Here is a 26,454-nt window from a genome sequence, read left to right as displayed (position 1 = left end):
GTGTAGATTGTATCGCATCTCCTTAAACCCTTTCAAATGCCAATTTTGGGTTAAACATGGAGTCATTTTAGGGCATATAGTGTCCAAAAATGGGATTTCCACAGATGCGAGCAAAATTAAAGCCATTGCTGAATTGCCACCACCTACAAACTATAAAGGAGTTCAAAGGTTTATGGGCCATGTTGGTTATTATCGACGGTTTATTTTAAACTTTGCCGAGATAGCTCGTCCTTTGTACAAGCTTCTTATTGAGTTTCAATGGACTACAGAGTGTGACCATGCTTATGAGTCATTGAAAAAGACCTTGACTAGCGCTCCTATTCTACGAGTGCCTGATTGGAGTGTAATTTTTCATGTGCATATTGATGCATCGAACTTTGCTATTGGGTGTGTTCTAGCTCAACCAGGAGAACATAAGCTGGACTACCCCATTAGCTTTGCAAGTCATCAATTGAATGATGCCGAGAGAAACTACACCACTACAGAGCGAGAAGATTTAGGTATGATTTATGCATTGAAGAAATTTCGCTACTACCTTCTGGCCAACAAGTTTGTGTTCTATGTTGATCATCAAGCCTTGTTGTATCTAGTAAATAAACCTTGTTTCACATGAAGAATTACACGATGGTTGTTAATTTGCCTTGAGTTTGATTTTACCGTTGTGGCGAGACCTGGACATGTCATGGCGGATCATTTGTCTCGCATACCCAATGGTAAAAGCCCCTACTGGAGTCAATGATGAGTTGCCCGATACTTCTCTATTCCTAGTCGAAACCATACCTGAATGGAGTGAGAAGATTGTGAACTTTCTAGTTAATGGTTTTCCACCCAAAGAGCTTCGTAAAGACATCGCTCAAAAACTGTTAAAAGAATGTGAACCTTACTCTCTCATTGCAGGAACTCTCTACAGGCTAGGGAAGGATGATATTCTTAGACGTTGTGCCCATGAGGATGAGTATTTATACATACTACAAGAAGCCCACATGGGTATTGCTGGAGGACATTTCTCAGGGGAACTAACAGCTAGAAAGGTGTTGCAATCAGGCTATTGGTGGCCTACCTTATTCAAGGATGCATCACTTTTTGCAAAAGGATGTGATGAATGCCAATGTTACAAGATCACACAACAAAAGGATAGGATGCCCTTACATCCTATTAAAGTGATTCAACCATTTGAAAAATGGGGTAATTTGGATTTTGTAGGACCAATTAGTCCGGTAGCTCATAGCACTCAATCTCGATATATTATCGTTGCCACTGACTATGTGACAAAGTGGACGGAAGCTAGGGCGACACGTAAGGCCGATGCAAAATCAATTGCCAAGTTTCTCTTTGAGAACATTATTACAAGATTTGGTTGTCCCTTTTGTGAGTGACAATGGTACTCATAAATGAAGTAATAAAAGAACTCACTACCAACTTTATGATAGCTCACCATAAGTCCACACCTTATTATCCATAAGAAAATGGCCAAGCTAAGAGCACCAACAAGACCTTAATCTCTATCTTGACCAAAATGGTGGAAGCTCATCGCACAGATTGGGATTTAAAGCTTACATCAGCTCTATGGGCTTATCGTACTGCGTACAAAGTTGCCATTAACTACACACCATTCAAGATGGTGTATGGCCAAGAAGTGGTTATGCCATGGGAGTTTGTTGTTCCTAGTCTTCGAGTAGCTTCTCAAGAAGGTTGGGATGGTAACCCCATAGTTGAGCGATTATATATCCTTGAAAGGCTAGATGAAGAGAGGCAATTAGCTGTGCAAAATGCACTTGTGGAGAAAGATAGGAGGAAGAAATGGTTTGACCGTCATCTAAAGAACAAAGATATCAATGTTGGTGATAAAGTCCTTATGTATGGAGTGCGTAACCAAAAGAAAAAGTTGAAATATGCGGGAAAAGGACCATATAGAGTATGTGAGATCACCCCACAAGGAACCATTCGTGTGGAGACTCTTGATGGAGTTGAAACCATTGGATTCCTCAATGGGAGCAAATTTAAAAGATACTATGATCCTTTAAGCCAAGAGGAGCTATGTGCCACCCATACAAAAAAGGTAGCCAATGCACAAATAGAATTGAAGAAGATACAAGCTCAAGATGAGGCTAAGGAGTGACAACAACGCATAAGATGAAAACGAGAGGCTAACCTTGGAGTCACACATGCATTCCACGTATAAACCGATGAGGATTGGTTGGACTCTGACACACATCTACAATACCCTATTGAGCTAAATAACACCTATGGAAAAGTGCTATATAACACCTTATTGGACACGGGTACTAAATATAGTTTGCTATCATATGGGGTGTGGTGTCAGTTAGGGAAGCCACCTCTATATAAGAGTATTATCCAAGTCAAGGATGTCAACAAGAAAAAAACTTTGGTTTTTGGAATCTGGCACACTTCTGTCAGTTATGACAATGGGGTTGTAGCTCAAGACTTTTTGGTCATGCCTATTGGAACTATGGAGGGTAATATAAACCTAGGATGCACGTGGATGATATCGACCAAATGCACTATTGATTGGGGGACAGGGGGTGTCACAACACAGAAACCAACTCTTAGCCCTGCCACTCAAGCCATAGTCCCTGAGATATTTCCTCTTAAGGAAATAAAACCCAAAACATTGCATATCCAAGAGGGTGAACCATATGTCCCCATAGCCCAACTCTTTAGAGCTTCAACTGATGTAACTGAAATAACGCTTGAGACACACAAGAACCATCCCAATATAACAAAGAAAACATACAAGTGGGTCCCTAAAGCTTCTTTAACAACCATAGCCAATGCTAAAAGACAGGAGCCTGGTAAGAGACGTCCCATTCGTCCCAAGAAATGTAAAGAAACGTTGCGTTGGATTCCTAAAAAACTATTGGAAGCCCAAGACTATTATGAAGGAAATGATCAAATTTGGGTGCCAAAACGTAAATTGTGCTCTTACTTGTCACCGGGCCTATGTGAGCTCAATCCCGTGGCTCCAAAACAAATTGAAGATTGCGGAAAGGAAAAAATTACGGAATGCTACACACCTGCTCCAGAGCTAGTTTGGGTACCAAAGAGAGAACGATTTGTTCCACCTAGCTCAGCAACAACAAAATCAAATGAAGCTTCTTGCTCTTTGTGTAGTTCCTATACGGAAATAGAAGCTTCAACACAACCTCCACCTACCATTGTACATATCCATACAAGCAAGAAAGAGTTTGCACCTCCCGTTGTAAGTTCACCACCTACAATAATGTTGCAAATAAAATCATGGGAGAGTACCTTACCACCCTTGCAACTAGATGAAACACATAGGGCGATCAAAAAATATTGGTTAAAGCCTTCACCTATAACAACTTGGAACAATTGGTTTCAAAGGGTGATGACATCATTCCAAAAAGTATGATCTACCCAAGGAAGGGGGGAGTGTTTGCTGACATCCATCATTCACTTGCTTCCCTCTCAACCTTCCTCCCTGACCTCTCAATCTCCAATCTTAGGGAATGTATATAGCCTTATACTCACAAATATAAGATATAAAAGTAAAAGAGCAAGAGTCATAACATAAAATCATAAAAACACATTATGCACAAGAACACAACCCTTGTAATATTTGCACTCTAATCATCATCTATTTACGTGTACAGATATGGCTAGTACGCTAGAGTCATCCACTCCTGCCTTGGGTGAGAGGTATCCTCGTTACTTTTCGCAAATGTTTCACATGGTCTTTCCGGTGCTTGCCTGTGAATGGGATTTGGTAGGTACGCTAGCATATGAGAGGAATTTCGAGGAGTTAGAATGGCTGATACGTCTCTTGAGATACCATTGTCTAGACAATTGCTTCAAGCCATAGAGACTTTTCAGTAGCTTACAGACCAAACGTTCCTTGCCCTTGAGCACAAACCCTTCAGGTTGCTGCATATAAATCTCTTCCTCAAGATCAATATGTAAGAAAGCTATAATGACATCCATTTCATCAATCTCCATATCTTCAGTGGCAACCAAAGCAAGCAACATTCTTAGTGTCGTCATCTTGACCACTGGAGAAAAGATTTCCTGGAAATCTACACCATATTCTTGCTTGAAACCTTTGCCCACTAAATGAGCTTTGTAATTCTCAACATTGGATGCAATCTTCTTCTTGTAAACCCATTTACAAGGCAAAGCTTTCCTACCTTTTGGCAATGGAACAAGTTCTTATGTTTTGTTCTTTGCAATACTGGATAGCTCCCTTTTCATAGCATGTTCCCATTGAACCTTATCATTGGCTAGCATAGCCTCTTTGTAACAAGAAGGCTCACCACTATTTGTCAGCAACACAAAGTCCACACCTGGAACAAACCGTTCTGGTGGATGTGAGACTCTTTGAGATCTCCTCGGCTGATCAGAGCTTTTACTAGCCTGTGTAGTAATTGGCTCTGGAGCTATCTGTGTAGGAGGTGATACATCGAAAAACGTCACTTTCCGAAATTCAACCTCTTTTGTGAGTGAGAGCTCCTTATTCTTTGTATGTATAAAGAATGAGGAGATAAATGTGGGCAGCCGGACACTGGCCAGCGGACACAGGCAAAGTACGATGAGGCACACCGCCTTTACCTAACAAGGCTAAACCCCTATCCTCGTCATCGAGAAAAACAAAGTCATCATCCATGAGACCATATGTGCCATCCGTATAATCATGTAAATCTTCTTCATCATCAGAGACACCAATATTTACTAAGAAGGTCACTAGATGTCTATAATCATCTTGGTCAAAAGATTCCCTAGGCTATAAGTGCAGTAATGAGGATCCATGTCTTTACATGAAAAGACAACCAAATGGACAACTTATTATGCTTATCCTTTATGTAGATGACATGCTTATTGCTGGTCATTCTAAGAAGGACATTGCTGACTTGAAAACCAAGTTGAAAAGTCAATTCGACATGAAAGATTTGGGTGAAGCCAATCACATTTTGGGTATGCGCATTACTCGTGATTGTAAGAAGAGGTTGTTGTACCTTTCTCAAAAAGAGTATGTGCACAAGGTTCTTGATCGTTTCAACATGCAGAAGGGGAAGGCCTTGAGTACTCCATTGCATGCATATTTGAAACTTAGTAAGAACGATTGTCCCAAATCTGTTGAGGAAAAAGATGCGATGGCTAAAATTCCTTATGCTTCAGCTTGTGGTAGTCTCATGTATGCCATGGTGGCTACAAGACCTGACATTGCACATGCAGTGGGAGTTGTCAGCAGGTTTATGTCTAACCCTGGTAAAAAGCATTGGGATGCTGTCAAGTCGATTCTCACATACTTGAGTGGCACTGCAGATAGACTATTATGCTATGGTCGTGGAGAGTCATCCATTCAGGGATTTGTACAGTGACTATGCAGGCTGTGTTGACAGTCGTAAATCAACAACGGGTTGGATTTACACATTTGCTGGTTCTGCTATTTCTTGGAGATTGTTCTTCAAGATTGTACATCCATTTCTACTACAGAGGCAGAGTATGTTGCATTGAGTGAAGCATGCAAAGAAGCTATTTGGCTTGCTCGCCTAGTGAAAGATCTTGGATTGGAGTAGTGTACACTAGTTCTTCATTGTGACAGTCAAAGTGCTATTGCCTTGGCTAACAATCTAGTGTTTCATTCCAGAACGAAACACATTGATGTGCGCTATCACTTCAGTCGTGAATGCCTGGCAAACAAGAGCCTTGATTTAGTGAAGATTCCTACGTCAGAGAACACAACGGATGCACTCACTAAGAGTCTCTCCAGCCATCAGTTTCAACACTGTCGTGAGTTGATGGGCATTGGGTGAAGAGTGGTGCTCTTCCATTTTTATAGTCTCCCACATTGGCCATCAAGTGGGAGAATGTTAGGTTTAATGGCCATGTGGCCGACCGCCGCCCCATCACTAACTGCCACTAACCCTAAGTGTACAACTATACACTTGTGTGAGCCACTAACACTAAGTACAATGTGTATTGTGCCTTAGTGCATAAGATAAGAGAAGAAAGAAAGGGGGCATACAGTACGTTGGCTCTCCCCCTTCAACCTGTGTGTGGCCATGGTGGTGTGTGTGTGAGTGTGTGCGTATGTATTCTTCTTCTGTTGTGCTCCCAGCTCCTCTCCATCAAGCCTTAGGGTTTCCCCCCAATCTCTACAATATCCTATTTCCTTGACTCTCTAGGGGGAGTGCAAATAATTAGGTGAGGATTCCTTATGTTTTTTAATCGTGTTCAATAAGTGTCGGTACCTTTTACCACTGATGTGCCTCCTAGAGGTATTCTTTGTGTTTCCTAGTGTATACAGGAACGTGTTGCTGTGGTTAGGATTTGGACCTTTATGGAATCTTTCTCTCGTTCACACTTCAAATCAAGCGCAACCATCAACACAAACAGGTGTTTCTTGTCCATTAACATTGCCCCTTATCTTTTTGCATCCATGTTTGTCTGCTTTAATTGTGATTGGTAGCATAATATTCAGTGCATTTGCTTAGTATTAAACATTAAATTCAATGTAATTTTTTGTCATAATCACTTGTCTAGGTTTAAAAATCAAGCAGTCCGACTAAGCTATTTTGACCAAGCTAGGTGTTAAAGATCTTCTCTTAATACCATGGGGAATGCCTTCCTAATAATTAATGATTACTTAAGTTCTTAATCCGATTTAGGTAGCATTGTGTGAAATGTACTAGGGCTTAGTCCCTATTGAACTTTAGCTTAAGTATTATAAAGGGAGTTTACTAGTGTGATGAGCCTGGGGAGGGTAACAGTGCTATATGACCCCCCAAAGTTACAAAATTAAAATGCTGAAAACGAACAAACAAAAAATCAAAGTGCCACAATGTAAAATCTTAAGCTGGAAGAGAAACCTCAGCTTGATTTGGTACTCCACTCACATGTATCGCCTATGGTACTAGAGCCCTAGAGATTCCCAGTGTGGGTGCTTTTCCTTGAAAAGCAAGAAACCCAAGGCATACAAAATAAGCACACACATCAAAATTGAATCACCATGAAAACACTTTGGGGGGTCAACGAAAAGGTAATCAGTCAGGTGATTGATTTCATGAGAAATTCCTTTTATCGTAGCTTAACTACAAGGTCTTCTAGGTATAGCCTCTAGTCAGCCCTCGAACATGAAATACTTGGCTCTCATGATTAAACAACTTAATTGACCAAAGAAAATCAAGAAGTTTATCCATGGTATTAATAGTTGATCTTTAGTGCCTTTTGACCGTTGAATTAGCGACCCCGAACTTGTTTAGTTTTTTACCTTCCCAACTGTTTATGCGTTTGATTATATTGCAATTTAATGTTTATTGCTGACAAATGGTTTAGAATTATTCTACCAATCAATTTGTCTGCCTAAAACTGCATATGCTTTTTAATTGTATATGAGAATGCAATTACTGTGCCAATGTTGTTTGGTTTTGCGTGACTGAAGAAGGCTAAGGACATTCATCTCAAATGCTCTTCCACCTCAACGAACGAGTTTCAACTCAATAGCTTCCGAGGATGGAATCTACATCAGGAAGGGGGGCATGTTAACCCTCACGCACATTCCTATCACCTACGACGGACGCTGTATTATTTATTTGGTAGAGTCAGGTACCGGGCTTGTCGGTCCAATAGGAAAAGGGTAAGAGTGATCGCCGATGAGAGACGTACTCTAACTGGAACATTCAAGGAATTAGTTGGCTAAGCATGGGTGCCCAAGTGTGAATGGGGCGAGCCCATATAAAAGTCAACTAAACCTAAAATTCATTCATTCTCTCATTTGTGCAATGAAGAGTGCTCTTGCTCCATCTCCATCTTCTTCTTCTTCATCTCCTTGTGTGTGTGTGTATGCGCACATGTGTGTGTGTGTGTGTGTGTGTGTGTGTGTGTGTGTGTGAGAGAGAGAGAGAGAGAGAGAGAGAGAGAGAGAGAGAGAGAGAGAGCATTGCGGCGGCATGACGACGGCGAGACGGTTGAGCGTGGCATAGTGGCATCTCCCTCTTCTTCGCGGCGAGGAATCCTCCATGACAGCAAGCGTAGAGTGGTGAGTGACACACCATCGTCTTCTTTGAGCTTACTAGTTTAGGCTAGTCGCGTGCTTGGAGCCATCTGTGGCTCGCACACAGTGTATTGGCAAGTTCCTTGCATTGACACTTGCGACATACGCGCACAAAGAGCTCTATGCATTGACGTAAGCATTTCACAGTATTTTGTAGCTTTTGGCGTCACCGACCTGCGGCCTAATTTCATCATAAGTAGGAATTTACACTTCAAAATAAAAAACTAAGCATAGGCGGAGTATTGGGGCATCATTGCTAAGCATTTAAATGCATTCTGGGTCGAAAACGACTAGGTCAAAAATCCAATGCTGTTAAAAATTGTGATTTTTGCACTTGACCAAAAGTGGGATTGAGACCATAAGCATGTGTGCTTAGGTCTTATAAACATGTCCTAGAACTTTTGTTACATTTGGATGTCATTGATGCTGTAACGGATGTGATTTGTTTATCAATGAGTGATTGGCTTTTAGTCATTTCAGTCACTTGATTGTAGCTTGAGTTAGATGCGAGTTGTTTGTTGTTTTCCAAGAGCTTGACAACCTCTTGTAGCCTCTATGCACTAGTCAAGTTAGCTTCGTCCCATGGATTGACAATTTAATTGTGGTTCTCGCTACGTCTGCAATAAGACAAGAGTGAGATTAGACACTCGTCCCACATTTGGCGCCGCTGCCGAGGATCAAAGAGACCTAAACTAGGGAAAAGCACGAGGGTCTTGTGAAGTTATCCTTTAACTTTGTTTAGGATCTCCTAGAGTCAAAACTTTCTTTTAGAAGCGCATAGCTTAATATTGTCGTCTTTTGCTATGTAGAGGTAGCTTGGAAGTAATCGTACTTGCTGAGTGCCTTAAGGATTGTAGGATTGTAGAACTAGATTAGGATTTTTAGAATGATTGATAGACGAGACAAGTCTTAAGATCAAGTGTTTGTGAACACTTTCCACAACCCCATTGTAGTAGAACCTAGGAGTAGGGTAAGTAGAATCCGAGGTGGATTTCAGAACATTGCTCTCTCCGAAAGAATCAATTGTGAGTTATTATTTGAAATTGCAAAATTTCAGGTCTACGGCTAGAAAATAGCACGAAAAGACTCCAAACTACTCAATCTGACTGGAGAGTATGCTTTAAAAGTTGTATGAACCAGTGGGTAAGCTCAAGGACACATTTAGGTAAAAATTTCAAGTGTTCACAAAAAACTAAGATTATTTACTTTTTCTTGAAATTTTAGGCCAAATTAAGTTTTGGCTTGATTCATAAGCTTAAAATAGCTCATGAAAAGACTGTCCATTGAAAAAGTACAAAAAAATGTTTAGTTTAGGCCTAAAGTAAATAATTGTAATTATTTACTTTCAGCTCAAAACTGACCAAGGTTGATATCAGTGACTCATTGTATGTGTACAAACAACCTTTGTAAAGGACCATAGAAATTGGATCACCAAATTGACCAAAAACTGGGTAAAATCTAAAGTCTATACTGACTTCCGGGAACTTGAGTGTAAATTGGGGAAAATCTTGTTCAAACTCAATGAAACTTGATTCATAGGCTTATATTGATGTGATAGACATGTGTATATGCTCAGTTGATAAAAAAGATGCAAAAATTTACCACAAGTAAATAATCGTGATTACTTACATTAGTCTCATTTTTTAACTTTTTTGATAGTCAGTATACCACTAGCCTTACCATGTTATAATAAGCCCACAAATCAAATTTGGTAAGATTTGGATCATTGGATTGAAAATTGTGACCAAATTTGCAAAGTCAATCTGCGGATACAAAACTGATGACCATTTGAACCAAAAATTGTCCAAACTTGATGAAACTTGGCTAGGGTGCTTAAGTTGAGATACTTAACAGATCTGTGTCAAGATTGGGACAAAAAGCAAAAACTTAGCTGGAGTAAATAATCACGATTATTTACATCTGCTTCAAAAATTGATAATCTTGCACATTATACCACAAGGTCAAGCATATCAAGTAGACCACACAAATCAATTTTGGTGAAATTTGTATCACAAAAGTGAGACTTAAGCCAGATTCTTGAAAGCAGAGTGTGCGGACACAAAACAGTTGCTAAACTTGAACAGAATTTTGTCCAAACTTAGTGAAACTTGTCCAGGGATCTTAACAATTTGTATACTTGGCAAATCAAGCCAAAAAGTGAAAAAATCTGACAAAAGTAAATAATTGTGATTATTTACTATCTACTGCTACACAGAGAGACCATTTTTAACTTTTGAACTTGTATAGTGCTAGACCAACATAATACAAGGCCACCAGGCAATTTTGGGTTCAATCGGATCCAAATTGGTACATGTTCACTCAGTTTTCAGGTTGTAGATTAGTCCTTTGACTTTTTGAAAAATTAGAGTCTGAAGCTCTCAACTGCTGACTTAATTAGCTCGATTTGAAGTGATACACATAGACACCAATCACAATAGTTAGCAAAGACTATACAATCTTTGCGAAAGAATAGCTAACTTGATCAAAATTGATACAGGAATCAGGTTGCAGACAAGGAATCGGCAGCTTGAAGGAAGTTGCACTCAAACCAAGTGGAAAAAATTGACAACAAGTCCATCCAACGATAGATATTCTATCCAGGGCTTCACAAGTCTATATAAACCTGAGATCTAGCCCTATACTAGGAAAACAAGGCATATTTGGAGAAACCTCCAGTATAGTATCCATCGAAGAAAGTGTGAATCAAGGAAATCCCTTGCACACTATCCTTGAAGAAGTCTCAGACACTTTTTTGGATTCAACATTTGAAATGTCATTCTACTCAACTCACTCAGAAATCGGAACGGCAGTGCGCTATAAGCACATACTCTCTTTTTATAAGACTAATCGCCATGGAGCTTAGGCTTAGTTGGATCCTAACAAAGAGTATGCTATTCGCATTGATGACCATGGTATTGAGTTCGAAGAGGAAATCGAGGCAAACAAACAAGGAAAAATGCACATGGATAGAAACGATACTCAGTATTTACAAGTCGAAAATCCTGACGTGATAGACAAATGGGGGTTAGAAGTAAACAACATAATTCCAAATATGGTAGCTAAAGAAGGATCACCAACTTTAGAATTGTTACCATATACATGTGGTAGTGATGTGTGTGAACACACTAGGACCGCCGGGGCATTTTTTCCCTCTTTAGGAGGTTTTTTTCCCCGTGCATTGTAAATAAGCCCATCACTCTAGGGCTATCTATCTTTCCATTGCACACTAAGTAACACACTCTCTATTGTGTGCCTTGAACTTCCTTCGTCTTCTCCAAGCTGTGGGTGTTTCTCTGCAACCCTAATTCCAACAATTGGTATAAGAGTTGGTCCCGTCCTCCGCGGCTTAGTCGTCAACTGCTCCAGCACACGCCTGCTCACTTTCTCCAATTTCAGTGAGCTTTGGCAAGCGTTCGCAGGTCAACAAATATTTTGGGACAGCTTGTAGAGCTGGGCCTGCTCAGAATTTTGATTTTGGCTCATTTCGGTCTCCGTTTCCACTATAGACAGTACTGCACAAGCTATTTCGTCATTTTATGCAGAATTTTTGTCAATGCTGTTTTCTGGATAACAAGTGCCTTATAGTCTTCTATGGTTTGTGCTATATAGCACACGTTGTTCTCGCTCCATTTCTCCTATTTTCAGGCAGTTTTCACATCAGGTGCAGCATTTACCATGGCTCACAACAACAACACAGATGTGTTCAAGATGTTTGCTGCTGAGGACAGGTTGGATGGGGACAACTACCCTATGTGGGCTTATATGATGCAACATGTTCTTGTGTCAAAGGGTTTCTGGAACATTGTGCAGGGCATTGATGTACGTCTTGGTTCTGAGGATGTAGGCGATGTTGAGGATGTTGCAGGTCTTGCTGCAAGGATTGCAGCTGTTAGAGTTGTTTTGCCTATGGCAGAACAAGCTCGTTGGGATGTTAAGGATGCGCAAGCTCATGCATTGATTGCGTTGTCTGTGAAGCGCACCATTGTTCCTCACATCCATTTAGCAAAATCTGCAAAAGAGGATTGGGATATTCTAGCAGGTCTTTATGCAAGCCGCAATGAGGCTAAAATAGCTTTGCTACATAAAGAGCTGGAGTCGAAGATTATGCATGAGGAAGATGATATGGACACTTTCCTTGCCAGTGTCAAGGATATCAATGAGCAACTTATTTTTGCAGGTGAAGTTATTTCAGACAGTTCCCTTGTGCAGACTGTTCTTGATGCCTTACCAGATTCTTACCAGACTTTTGCTAGTACTTGGAGACTTATGACCCAAGGAAATCCAGAAGTTGTCAAGTTTGATGCATTATGCACATTGCTGTTGCAAGAGTCACTTTCCAGAAAAATAGGACTAGACAGCGTGCAGTTGAACATGATTTTATTGCTTCTCAAAGAAAGGGTGGTAATAGCAATGCAGCCACTTCTTATGGTTCTGCTGCGAGTGGAAAAAATTATGTTCCTAATGCTTCTGCTGGCAGCAATTCGTCTGGAAATTCTCGTGATAAGGGAAAAAAGAAGATGCGTTGCCATTATTGTAAAGCCAATGATCACTTGATCAAGTCGTGTCCTAAGTTGAAGGCCAAAGAGGCTAAGAAGAAAGAGGGTGGTTCCACTGCAAATGCTGGTTCCACTACAAATGCAGCCATTGTTGAGTCTTCTGTGAACGGAGATTGTGTTGCTGATGTTGATGCAGAATGGGCTTTTAGCGCATAGTGCACATACAATCCTGCTGTCCATGATGCATGCTTGTCAGTTGCTGCAGATTCACATGTGTGGTATTTCGACAGTGGTGCTACAAAGCACATTACCTCACATCGTGAATTGTTTACCTCTCTCGAGTCTGTCCCTCAAGGGAATTCTGTCACTTGTGCCAACAATGCCTCTTATCCGGTTCAGGGAGTTGGAAAGATTGTGCTTACTGCTGCAAATGGTAGTTCTTTCACACTTGTTGATGCACTTTATGTACCTGGGATCAAGAAGAATCTCTTGTTTGTATCCGCACTTGCTAGACTTGGACTTGTAGTCAAATTTGTGGATGACAGATGTACAATTCATGATCTCAGTTTTGGTGATGAAATTGTTGCATCTGGGCTTTTGTACCGTGGGCTGTATAAGCTCACTTTGTATGACAAGTGTGGACAAAATTATGCAAATGCTGTTGCAGATTCAAGGGCTATTTCAGATGCAAAACTTTGGCATGCACGTTTTGTTAGTTTGCTGTGTTTGGAGAAATCTGATATGGTTGCTTCTTTGCCACCTCTTGAAGCACCTGTCAAAAATGTTTGTGAAGGCTGTATTTTGGGTAAGCTGCAACGTTCTAAGTTTCCAAAGGATGGTTCAGTCCGGGCCACATGCAGGTTGCACCTTGTGCATAGTGATGTTTGTGGGCCCATGCAAACTCTGTCCTTGGGCAATTACCTGTACTTCGTGACTTTCATTGATGATTACTCGAGGCATGCATGGGTATTTCCGCTTAAAGCGAAGTCCGAAGTTTTTATGTGCTTCAAACAATATCTGGCTATGGCTGAAAATGTCTCGAAATGTACTATGGACACCCTCCGTTCCGATCGAGGGGGGAGAGTATATGTCGCATGAATTTAATGCATTTCTGGCTAGTCGTGGGATAAAACACCAATGTACAGTTCCTTATACACCTTAGCAAAATGGTGTTGCTGAGAGGAAAAACAGGTCACTGACGAAAATGGCACGATGTATGGTCAAAAGTCAAGCTTTGCGCATTCTTTTTGGCTTGAGGCCATCATGTGCTCAAGATGGTATATATATAGAGGGGGCCAAGGGCTATATCTAGAGTAGCTTCACATATAAACTCAACACTTCATAAGGATAGAGCTCAAAAGCTACTAAAGGAATGTGAACCTTATTTTCTAATTGTAGGAACTCTCTACAAACTAGGGAAGGACTATATTCTTAGATGTTGTGTTGGTGAGAATGAGTATTTGTACATACTGCAATAAGCACACATGGACATAGCCAGAGAATATTTTTCAGGAGAACTAACTACTAGAAAGGTGTTGCAATCAGGCTTTTAGTGGCCCATCTTATTCAAGGATGCATCACTTTTTGCGAAAGGTTGTGATGAATGCCAACATTACAAGACCACACAAGGGAAGGATGCACTTACATCCTATTAAGTAACCCAATCGTTTGAAAAATAGGCTTTAGACTTTGTAGGCCCAATAAGTCTGGCAGCTTGTGACACTCAATCCTGATATATTATTGTTGCGACTGACTATGTGACAAAGTGGACAGAAGCTAATGCGACAATAATACATCCAAAGGTTGGAAAATGAGATATAGAAGGAATGTCACATGTCCATGTTGTGATGGGTATCTTACTTGAAGATGCAGTAGTAGAAAGATGATTCAAAATAAATACTGCTATTAAATTAGCTTTAGCCCAAAAAACACGAGATAACCCAAAATAAATCAACATATGTCTTACATCATGAGAATAGTGCAATTATTTTGTTCAACAACGCCATTTTGTTGAGGTGTATATGGAATAGTGTGTGATGAATGCCAATATCAATACAGTAACTCGCAAACTCTTGAGAAACATATTCGCCTCCATTATCAATGCAAAGCTTTTTGAGGCAACGACCAATTTGAAGTTCCACAGTCTTGTCGAATTGTTTGAAAACAGACAAGACCTCAAATTTGTCTAAGCAAAAAAATAGTGGTATACGATGAGTAATCATCAATAAACATAATGAAGTTCTGTGATCTCAAAGAAGGTAGATGTCCACATATATCGATATGAACAAGATCTAGTATATCATGAGAATGAGCTCTATTTGAGAGAGAAATGAGTTTACAATTATGTTTCCTAAGAGCGCAAAACTTACAAATTCAATGAGGATGATCTTTAAGATCCATGCCATGAACAAGATAACAAAAATGAAGATCAAGGAGTTTTGAGAAATCAACATGAATAAAGCGGTGATGCCATACCTTGCAATCATGATCACCTGGAGTAGTGACAACATTTGCTACAACGTCATTGAGAGAGAGTTCAAGTAGATTATCGTTTCCAGAAGCAATAGCTATAGCGTTGGTACGTGCAGCCAGATTTGGTCGGCCCAGGGAGAGCTCAGAAGCCAGTACATGGAGGTTCCCAAGCAAATAGTAAAGTGCTTGAGCAGGTGATCGATGAAGTGTTTATTAGACCCAATTGTGATATGTATGACAAATGCAGACTGCAATTCTTGACAGGCCAAAAAGGACTTTCAACCTTAGTTGATTGGGTCTATTATAAGTGCTAAAGTTGGGTGGGTGGATATCCTCGCTCCCGATGATATCATGATATGTATGCAGAGACTGATCGTAAAGGCCAATGGCTAGCAATTTTATATTGGAAGCCTTGACAGCTTCTGTTTGTCAACGATCAAGACGATAATGCTATTCTCAATAGATATTTTGGGAATCATTTTTTTAAGAATCGATTGTATTCAGTTATGGTAAGTTGTGGCCATCAGCGTGAGCAAAGGTCCTTTTTATGAAGCTTCCAGTGGAGATGGGCTCCCAGGTGCTGGGACCGGTGGCCAAGCAGAAAACTCCTTTTAAGGTAAGCTACAAGTAGCTTTGAGCTTTAAGAAAACCCATCGAGCTTGACTCTTTAGGTGATGATGACGCCACTATAGTGTGCTGGAGAGAAAAGGTGAGATGGGCTTTGGTTCCGCATGAAAAGTGGCCACCATGTGCTGATGGATAGGGTAGAGAAGCAAGGATATCCAGTGGCATAGCAAGGCCTTCAATGGCTGATCAGAAGGCAAGGAGGTCGATAGAAGGCGATGACCAAGAGAAGCCAAGAGTGGGGGGAGTGCATGGTTTTGCAGGGAGTTTGAATTGGAGGGAAGAAAGGCTGCCAAGAGGAAACTGCACTGGCATGGAGTAGTGCAAAGGGATGGTCGATGGCTGGATGAAAGGAGGAGAAGGAGGGTCTGTAGTTGATCGAGTGCTACAAATGGAAGAGCCGCCATATCAAGGCTTGGGAGGTCAGCTTCAGAGGGTGAGGCAACCTACACGCAGAGGAGGGCTTAGTCCGTGAACAAAGGAGGAGGGGCTGAGAGTCAAGGGTGTTTCATGATTATAGGGGACTCGCCAATTGCAAGGGTGGGTCTTGCAAAAGCTTGAAGGGGTTGAAAACAGATCTGCAGAGCCAGTTTAAGAGGAGAAGTTAGAAAGCACATGGCGTGAGGAGGGCAAGAGAAGCTGAGCAACAGGGAGATGGCCACCATCTGAAAAGGGTTATGAGGGCCTTGAGCCAAGCAGAAGTTGGGGAGGCGGCAATGCTCTTCCCCCCCTTTACCTACCACGGATTTGCCAGATGCTACACCAAAGAGGGTGTCTTTTTGAAGTGGGATCCATCATTGTACATGTTCTTATTTATGGTTACGCTAGTCATGAAACCAGCTCTGATCTCCATATACTCTTTGTTGGAGTAGATATATATCATTTTCATTTTCTTTCTTGCTTTCATGCTATGGTGTGGGTCGTCTATCTGAGGCGTTTTTATGCAAGTGTGGTGGTGCTCTCTATTTGAACGTGGTATATGTCGCGGATTTTGAAGCGTCTTTGAGTGTGTGCATGTAGGAGATTTGGGCAAGGATTTATGCATTGATCGATTTTTTGAGTTGCATGTTTGTGAATATGCGATGCCAGGGTTATATATGAAAGTTATTGTGATATAGTTTGCACCTAAGTGTGTATAGTCTGGGTTGGTTGGGCACGGGCTTGGGTAGTCATTGCTAGCATAGGTTGACAGATCGAGTATTTTTGTGTGCGATTATTAGTGGATAGGGGTGTTGTGAAATCGATGAGCTATAGAGAGGCATTCATCGTGTGTGTTGGGTATTTTTCATTTCCCTCTTTTCAGTGTATCCATCTTTCTTGATGTGATGTTTGGTATGACCAAATCCAACAGAAAGACCAAGATCAACAAGTTTAGCAGCTGAAAGAAGATTACGTTGAAGATCTGGAACATGTAATACCCCTCTCAAAAATCGAGTGGAGGAAGATAAGATACCAAGATATAAATCTCCAATACCATTTACTTGACAAGTTGTATCATCCACAAGCACTACTAGCATTGTGGGACGGTGTCTAACCTCACTCCTATCTTATTGCAGACGTGGCGAGAACCGCGATTAAATTGTCAATCCATGGGATGACACTGACTTGACTAGTGCATAGAGGCTACAAAAGGTTGTCAAGCTCTTGAAAAACAACAAACAACTTGCATCTAACTCAAGCTACACTCAAGTGACTAAAATCACTAAAAGCCAATCGTTCATCGGCAAACAAATCACATTCGTTACAGCATCAAATGATATCCAAATGTAACGAAAGTTCTAGGATATGTTTATAAGACTTAAGCATACATGCTTATGGTCTCAAATCCCACTTTAGGTCAAGTGCAAAAATTGCGATTATTAACAGTAGTGGATTTTGACTTAGTCGTTTTCAACCCAGAATGCATCTAAATGCTTAGCAATGATGCCCCAATATCCTACCTATGCTTAGTTTTTATTTTGAAGTGTAAATTTTTACTTATGATGAAATTAGACTGCGGGTCGGCGACGCCAAAAGCTACGAAATATTGTGAAATGCTTACGTCAGTGCGTAGAGCTCTTACCTACGATTGCAACGCAATAGACACGACTGCAATGTGACAATGGGGAGGGAGTAAGAAGCACGAGAAGGAGAGAAGTGAGCACCGTTAGCTCACGCTGTGTATTTCATTATCCAAAACCTTTAAAAAATTGGCTTTTATACCTTAGCCAAGGTTTTTGGTGGTCAAAACTAATAATCTGAGAGCTCTAACTAAAGATAAGTAAAGACAGGTTGATACAATTTGGAAGCTTGTAGCCCCGACTCATCAATTACAAGGTTTATCCGAAAAATAGGAGTTAAAATATTCTTGATTCATCAAAATAATAAATGTTTTTACTATGAGAGCTCCAAAAATGGTATCCGAGTTAGCTCGCTGCTAACATTTCCTCCCTCCTCGCCTGTGTCCTCCCTTGACACAGCTTCATGGGTTGAAATAATCTTCCGGATGATGGCTAGCGAGGCGGTCTTTAAGTGCATGTAAAGATTTTTCATATCTGATCTTTCTTTCTTTGTGTGGAACCTGCAAAAATTGCATAGTGACTATGTTCTTTAGCTCGACAATGGAGTAGCCTACGAATCTGGAAGTCATGTTGCTGATCACTGGACCAAAGATCTTTGTTTGCCAAGTGAAAAACCCTGTGTAGAATGCTTTCTCAAATGCAAACATATTATGAGATGGCAAGAACATACAGCGGGCGTAGAAGCCATAGAGGACTTCTTTGGAAGGTTGGCCGCTTAGGTCGCAGCATAGGTCCGTATTGCTCTCAAGGAAGGACATCCACGGTGCTCCTGCTTACTCTGGCTAATGAAAGACTTCAATGCATGTGAGCAGCATTTGAAAAATTTTGTAGAGCATAGCACATGAAAGATAAGGGAGACTTTTGAAGAATGACATGGCGCTCGTTAGGGTTTTCACCATGTATTGCTCTGTTGGCATTCCCTTTTCTGGAGTTGGCAATCTCGGATAATTCAACCATGTAGGCCGCTTCTTTGTCATTGCCTCGTGTGCTTGCCACGTCCTTACTCTTGGTATAGGACAAAAAGTTGGGTCTCTTTGAAGTGCCGCAGGTGCTCTTGTGAACAAAATCAAGTATCTAGGATTCTTGCTCAACCAAATCTTTCTCCACTTGGGGTGGACTTCATTTGCGCCTTCTACTTGTATGTATTTGTACAGTCGTTCCTTGACCTGTAGCAGCTCAACCTTGATCAAGGGGTATGACAGTGATTGCTGATTCCATTGTGCATTGATTTGGTTGGGAGTGAGTTGAGTAACATTGATATAATGAAGAACTCTCAACTCCTAATCCATCGCTGCTTTCCACTGCTCATCCATGTCTTGAGCAACCTTCTCCTTAAGCGTATCTTCTTCAACTTTTGACAGATGGACCATTGGCTCTTGATTGGCATATGTTAATGGTACTTGAAATTCTTCTTCTCCCTCGAGTCCTTTTGCCGGCTATGTTTCCATCTCAGCAAATGAGACTCACAGAATATCAATGTGGGGATGTTCGGATGTACCTGCTTCTTCCTGTGTCTCTTGTTGTCCATCTCATAGTAGCTGGTTAACTCTCTTCAGCTCTGTTATCTCCTTGAGCAGTTCTTCTTCTCTTTCTACCCGCATTAATGCGAGGTCTCTGTGTTGTGATTGCTCTAGCTTCAGCTCTAGCTCGGGATCTTTATTCTTTTTCTCGAGTGCTTTATACACTTCATGTGTACCTTTGATCGAGGCAACTATGGTATTTTCTCTTATCTGTCACAAGAAGGTTGACTGATCATTGATCCTCTGCTCTGAGTATTCTAGTGAAGCGTTTGCAACATCTAGCTGCACTTGGATCTTTTGAACTGACAAAGTTGTAGTTAAGAGTTCGTTGGTAACTTCTGTCAGCTGTTCATCTTTGGTCTTGCAAGCATCTGTTAACTTCATGAGAAGTTCGCCTAGCTCTTCCATTTCCTTTTGCTGCTTTTCTCGGGCTAGCTGGTGTTGTCCAGCTTCCGCTTTCAATTCTTGGACTTGTTTCTGCAGATCGGTGATGACATTTAATCTATCTTTTAGATCTCCTTGAAGAGAATCTATCACCATTTCCAACTCTTTAGCCTTAGCATTGTGGGTAAGTGTTGCTAACCTCATTTTTTTTGTCATCTCCTGCATATGCTTTGCATATTCATTAACTTGGACAATTACCTCATCATTGGTCTGCCAGTCTTCAGTTTCTGTGAGCTGCCTAGATGTTTCAACAGTCTCTTGTGATCATTCTTTTGGTGGGGTTGTGGCGGCTGTTTGTGCCTCCCCTTGAGGCTATGGTTTTTCCTCTACTGCTTTGTCTTTTCAAGGCTTCGTGGATGCCTCGGCCGTTTCCTGTTGGGTGGCGGTAGATGGGGTTTCCTTTGTTTTCTGTTCCTTTGGTTGCTCAAAACTTGTTGTATCTTGTGGTTCAGGACTTTCTCCCCTTTCCGGCTCTGGTTCTTTTGCTTTATCTTGGTCAGAAGTAGTTGATGCTTGTTGTGCAGAATCTGCTGCCTCTTACGGTCCAGGCTCTTTTTCCTTGTTTTGTTCTCCTTCAGTGGGTCTAATTGTTGGTGATGGCAGAGGACTTGGCATGGGGTGGTCGTGTTGTTTTGTAGCAGGTGATGATGGTCTGGGAGACATCTCACTTTGTTCGTGCTGGGTCTCACCTTGTTGTGTTGCCTCAACTTGTTTTTCTTGCTCGGATGCATCTTCTCTAGCTTTTCTCTCAGCTTCTTGGGGTTCTTTTAGCTTTAATGCTTCCGCTTCCTGGCACATTCTTTCCAAGAAATCCTTTGGGTCTTCTTCTTCTTTCTGTGCACGGTTTTTGGTTCTCGGCCCATTTAGCTCTTTTTGTACGCACTTTCTAGGGTCCTAGCCTGCAGCTTGGCGGCTTCTTTTGTAGGTTTGTTTTTCTCGTTCAATCCTCACCTTTTTCTAGTGAGGCTCTTCTTGATGTGCGGCCACTGCCTTCTTCTTCATCTCCTCACGCCTGACTCTCTTCTCTTCATTTTTCTGAGCTTTTGCTGCTATGTGCTATGGCCCCTGTTAAGTGAATAGAGTGTCAAAGTTAGCAAATTTGACAGATTCCGCTCTGAAATGTCCTTCAGTTTGAATTGCTGACAAATTGATTCCAATTTGCTTCAAATCAATTTTTGAATATGCATAGATGCATAAAAACATGTAAAGATCAAATTCTTGAAGTTGAAGCAAAAATTTACACAAAAGTAAATAATCGCGATTATTTACAGCTTAGGAAATTTTTTTCAACTTTTTGCAATTTTGGCATTATAGGCTTGAAGTATATGTCAAATAGATACTCTGAGTGAAATGTGGGCTTATTTGAGTGCACAGGGTGAGAATGGTGTCAGATTTAGGCTTTCCATCTCTAAAACAATAGATATAAAGGAATTTTGAGATTTTGAGCTCCAAATTTGTTCAAACTTGGTCAGTGGGTGTTTTGGTCCCATAAGGTCAAAGTTGCAATTTCCCCTCATCTTGGCAAAAAAATAAATAATCACGATTATTAACTTTTTCATCAAATGGACATTTTCAAAGCAACTTGGTTCTAGGCATGATGTAGATTGTGCGTATGAGATTTGAGGTGGTTTGGATCAAAAAATGTGACTGATAACTCAGAAATTGGTTTGAAAGGACTTCTTTGCGTTTTTTGGCAATTTTCTAAGTTATCATTGATCCTTTTGGCTCATACTTGAAATGTGGCATGTAATAGGTGTACACAAGTGATAAATGAGATGATGATACCATTTTCAAGCCAAAATATTGCAAAAGTAAATAATCACGATTATTTATAGCAGTTGACTTTTTCTTGCAAAACTTGAGAATTTTGACCTTAACATTTTATATACACCTAAAACAAGTCCTAAATTGAATTTGGTAAAGTTTTGTGTTGCCAGCATCACTTCGTGCTTTGTCGACTCTGAAATCATCGATTTTTGTGGCCACATGGCCTGTAGAGTTGGTTAGTCACTTTTGAGGCTATAAACTTGTCCGCTACATAGTCCTAAAGCAACTCATCCAATTTTGGTCCATTTGGAGTCAGTTTGACTTTGTATATCAAATTTGATGCTTTGTAGCCTTCGAGCTGTTTTCTGCTTTTTGAGGGCTTGGCTTGATTGATTTTATGAAACCAACCATATACATTGTATATATAGCCCGTATATAAGTTGTCTGTGGAATCAGAATCCAATTCTGGCATTTGCCAAAAACCTAGATTTCCTACTTAGGACCCCCCTCGATCCTTGTCGAATGGTCAACTGTTAATATAGAAGTGTTCTATTATCTAGGGGCATGCTACAGTTCAAATCTCGTCTGGTTCAGTTGAGCTGACAGGCCGCTATGGTCAATTTTTGGTCGTAGGTCTTCGTGCAATGCTCGGATTCTAGGGTGTTTCCCAAGGGTTTAGATTAGCTATCGGCCGTACAAAATGGATCATTGATAAGTATATAACTTACCCCTCATGTCTTGTGTGAGACGATGCTGTAAACAAGCGATTGTGGACTCCAAAAAATGCGCGTGAAGAAGGTCGAAAAGCTCTCTCTCCAAAGTCCACAAGTAGAAATGAGGTGATTTTAGCCTACCTTGGGTATCTATACTTGGACTTCCCGAACCATTTTTTCCCAAATTCCCCTGCTAGTCCTACTAGGCCATGAAATCTATGTTAGACTCAAAGATTTCTTCAATCGGATTCCTGTAGCTCATTCTGCAAGAATTCTACAAAAGTAGGTTTAGCCTCCTAATTTAGGCTTCCCGCTTCCATCTGTCGATTTGATTGAAATTTTTTGTGCCTGTCCGCCCTGTTTCTAATCATCAGCTATCTTTAGTTTTTCCATATGAGCTCATTTGCTATTTATTATTAATTTTTTACCTGTTTATTGAAAAAATCAAAGAAAATAACAAAATGCGCTAAAAAAGCAGTGAAAATCCAATAATTAAGTAAATCCATTGAAAAACGCAGCTTTATTGTTTTTGTTGGATTTGTTTATTTTTAAGTCTCAATATCAAGAAAAATAACCAAAAAGGACTCTTTTTTTTATGATATTCTGATAATATATACAATCTTTACACTCATCGGGGAGATATTATCAATTAAATTTCCCCTGTTGATGATTTATAAGGGCATTATTAGGTAATTTTGCAAAAAAAAAAAGGTTAACATCTAACTTTTTCCTCTCTCTTCAAACATTGCCCTTAATTACTTAGTTCCCTTCCACCCCTCCTACATGGCGTACATCGGGATGACTGTGTGCATGAGTTGAACAATCGTGTCTATGCATAGCCTTGGTTGGCTCTACCATGCTTTGAAGATCAATGCTATTAAAACCGTCATGCTCTGCAAGAGTTGGGTCTTAAGTAATTAACTCAAGGGTTCCTGATGTCGAGGTTTTTTAATGCTTTCTTCCAAAGACCAAATCTTGTAGCTTGTGTGCTCTTTGCTTGATTGTACTAGCAGGATTCTTTGGCATGTTGATTTCCCGAGCTGTTGGTATCATTAGTGACTGTTGTCGAGCTTTTAGCCGCCATTGATATCTTGGTTTGTCTTGGTCAGAATGGTGTGGTTGAGTCTTCTGAGACTTAACTCTCCATTGCTTGATCGGTTTTACAGTTTGTGGACAAGATAAATGCTCTTTTTTCTTTCAAATCCATTTCATGTTAGGTTCCTTGCTTGGAGATGCTCATCTCTGTGTTTTGAACCTTGGAACCATCTTTGGTATTGTTGATGATGTTTGGGCATCCAGATTTGAATAACTTGTCTTTAAGCTGTGCTTTTGGTACCCAAATTTGTCTGACTCCTTGCATGCTACTTGTAACATTTACCTGTCGATATGATGGAGAAGATTGATTGCTTCGTGGTTTTCTCTGCTGGTGACCTACTTTCCATTCCTCTTTGCTTGGTGCAATTGGAACAACGAGTTGTCCATCTTTAGGTGATAGCTTGAGTTGATTGGTATCCCAGTCTGGTACTGCCTTATACGTTCGCATCCATGAGATTCCAAGAATAATTGTCTCATTCATGTGTTCATCTGGTAGGCATACAAAATAATGAGGACATGAACATCCATGTACTATCTATCACATTCAAGTTGACTACTCCCAATGTTGGTGTTGGGTTCTTGTTGCATCCTTTTATAGTCGCTATTCCTGCTGTCAAAGACTGATTTATTGCTTTCTTGTATGTGGAATAACTGACTGCATTTACTCGAGCTTCTGTATCGACCAATGCATTTGTGCTATGATTGTTGAGATGTACTTTGATGCGAAGGTCCATTCCATCTAACCATTCATCATCTGTTGACACGACATCTTTCGGTATCTGTTTCTAGAGTGTTGATGGAAACAGGTATTTGTTGATTCTTGAGAGCAACTTTCCTTTTGAATATTCAAAGCCGAGCTTCCTCTTGGGCTTCATCAGTAACCTGCTGTCATTTTATCTTTCTTTGCTTAGCTACATGCATTCTTTCTAGTAATTCATTGGTTAGTGGCAAATTGTACTTCTTTAAATGACATCCATTGATCCAATTAGCCATCGGTTCACCATCTAGGGTGAACAACTTAACTGCTCCACTTGGAGATACATATTCAATGATAAACGGTCCGTTTCCCTTTTTCTTAAACTTGGGAATGTGTTGCTTAAGTGAATAGACTAAAACTAAGTCCCCTTTTTTGAAGATTTTTGTAATTAGATGGGAATCAAAAAATTGCTTTTGTTTTCGCTTTTGTGCATAGATGTGAGCTACAGTAGTTAGCCTTTGCTCATCTATCTTTTCTAAATCTTCAAGTCTCTGTGACAATTCATGTCTAGTCCACTCAAGATCCTTAGCTACCCTTAGTGTCGGCAATAGAAATTCTATTGGCAATATGGCATCAGGACCATAAACAAGGCTAAAGGGTGTAGCATTTAAAGCTGTTTTGAATGAAACTCGATAAGCCCATAGAGTAGCATGGAGATTCATTTCTCAGTCTGTCCTTCCTGAACTAACCACATTAGTCAATACCGAGCTAAGAATTTTATTCGTATGCTTAGCTTGTCCGTTTGCTTGTGGGTGATAGGGAGCTGATTTGTTATGGATGACCATAAATTCATTAAGCTGATACTCAATTACCTCATTGAGAAAATGAGTTCCTCTATCACTGACTGTTTCTATTGGAAAACCATATCTTGTGAATATATACTCATATAAGAATGCAGGAGTGGTTTTGGCATCATTCTTTTGAGTTGCTTTAGCCTCGGCCCACTTGGTCAAATAGTCCATAGCTACAATGATATGTTGAGCTAGGGTTCTATAAGCAGGTGGCTGTATTGGCCCAAAAAAATCTATACCCCATTTTGCAAAAGCTCTAGTCCCCATTATTGGTGTTAAGGGCATGCTATCTACACGGGTTGGCATTTTTGCTCGTTGACAAGCATCACACCTTCGAACATATTCTTTGGCATCTGCAAAAAGTGTTGGCCACCATATGCCTGCCATTAAGATTTCTCTTGCGGTGATGTCACTAGAAAAGTGACCTCCATCTAATCCAGCATGTGCTTGCTCTATAATGGGAATATATTCGTCTTCATTTGCACAAAGACGCAAATGTTGATCCTTACCTCTCCAAAATAATTGGTTTCCAATAAGAGCATAGTCCCTTGCTTCAGTTTCAATTGCTCTTTGACGGCGTTTACTCATATCCTCAAAAAAAATTTGGCTCGATAAGTAAGTGACTAGATAGTTACTCCACTTAGGAACAGGTGACATTTGGAACAATGTTACATGAGGTATGGGTGTTTGTTTTTGACATTGAGGACAATCTTTTACAAAAGAATGAACATCACTCCTCATAGTTGGCCAATATACTCCAAGTCTCAAGATCCTTTGCATAGTTTGGTCTTTCACAAAGTGAAGTCCTACTATGGTGATATGTGCTTGATTTAGGTATTGGGTTTTCTCCTCAGGATTAATGCACAATAGCAATATTCCATCTCGATTTCTTTTGTATAGCCTACCAGCTAGTAATTGATACATAGCCAATTGCTCAATTAATCCGATTGTGATAGGAAGTGGTTTTTGAAAATCCACTTGAGCTATGGTCATCAATGATACCATATTTTCCGATCATTGAGGTATCATTTCCACGGAGAACAGATATGCATCTGGTAGGTCGTTGTCTACTCCTTTAGGTGGTTCCCCTAAAACACAAGGCTGCATTAATAGGCTCAAAAATTTTGTCTACCAAAATTGATCCTCCAGATTTCACGGTGGTTTCTTTGATTTCACTTCCAGTTTCTTTCACCTTTTCCTAGAATAGCTTTTATGCTTTCTCCTCAATTTCATCCCGTTGTTTCTATTTTCTCATCTCATACCTTTTGTTTCTGTTTCTTTTGGTCTGAGAGGAAATTTTTGTATTCTCCGAATCATCAGAGGAGTTATATTTCTTTTTTTTAGCATGGGCTCTGGTGATTACTTTGATTGGAACAATTGGTTCGCTCTCAAATGAGCTACTAGGTATCACTTGGACTACGTTCACTACTATTTTACCTTTGTTTAAAGGATTCTTTCGACAATCTTTAGGGAAGTGTCCTCCCTTTTTGCAACATTGTATGCAATAAGCTTCAATAGGTTTGAGGTTTTTGTCAAGCTCTAGACATTCATTTTTCCAATGATCATCTGCACCACAATTATGACAGTTTTCATATCTTGGCTTAATCATGGGTCTTACCATAGGAGGTCTAACACCTTAACTAGCCACATAATACATTGGTGCAAGCTCTGGTAGAGTATAAG

General features: G+C 40.4%; 1 protein-coding gene across 4 annotated transcripts in view; it reads right to left on the bottom strand.

Annotated features, from left to right (window-relative positions):
• LOC147442939 (protein argonaute 14-like) overlaps window positions 1-16,522 on the bottom strand; it is a 102,416-nt gene extending 85,894 nt beyond the window's left edge. For all 4 annotated transcript variants that reach the window (XM_086528915.1, XM_086528917.1, XM_086528919.1 and 1 more), the window contains exon 1: window positions 15,004-16,522. The gene's annotated coding sequence lies outside the window, so the exon portion shown is untranslated. The remainder of the gene's footprint in view (window positions 1-15,003) is intronic.
• Between the last annotated feature and the right edge of the window lie 9,932 nt (window positions 16,523-26,454).

The sequence above is a fragment of the Adiantum capillus-veneris genome, chromosome 14, assembly GCF_014529385.1.
Source record: "Adiantum capillus-veneris isolate H3 chromosome 14, ASM1452938v2, whole genome shotgun sequence".
NCBI classification, from domain to species: domain Eukaryota; kingdom Viridiplantae; phylum Streptophyta; class Polypodiopsida; order Polypodiales; family Pteridaceae; genus Adiantum; species Adiantum capillus-veneris.
Note: the sequence above shows the minus strand (reverse complement) of the source record. Positions and strands in the feature narration are given on the sequence as shown.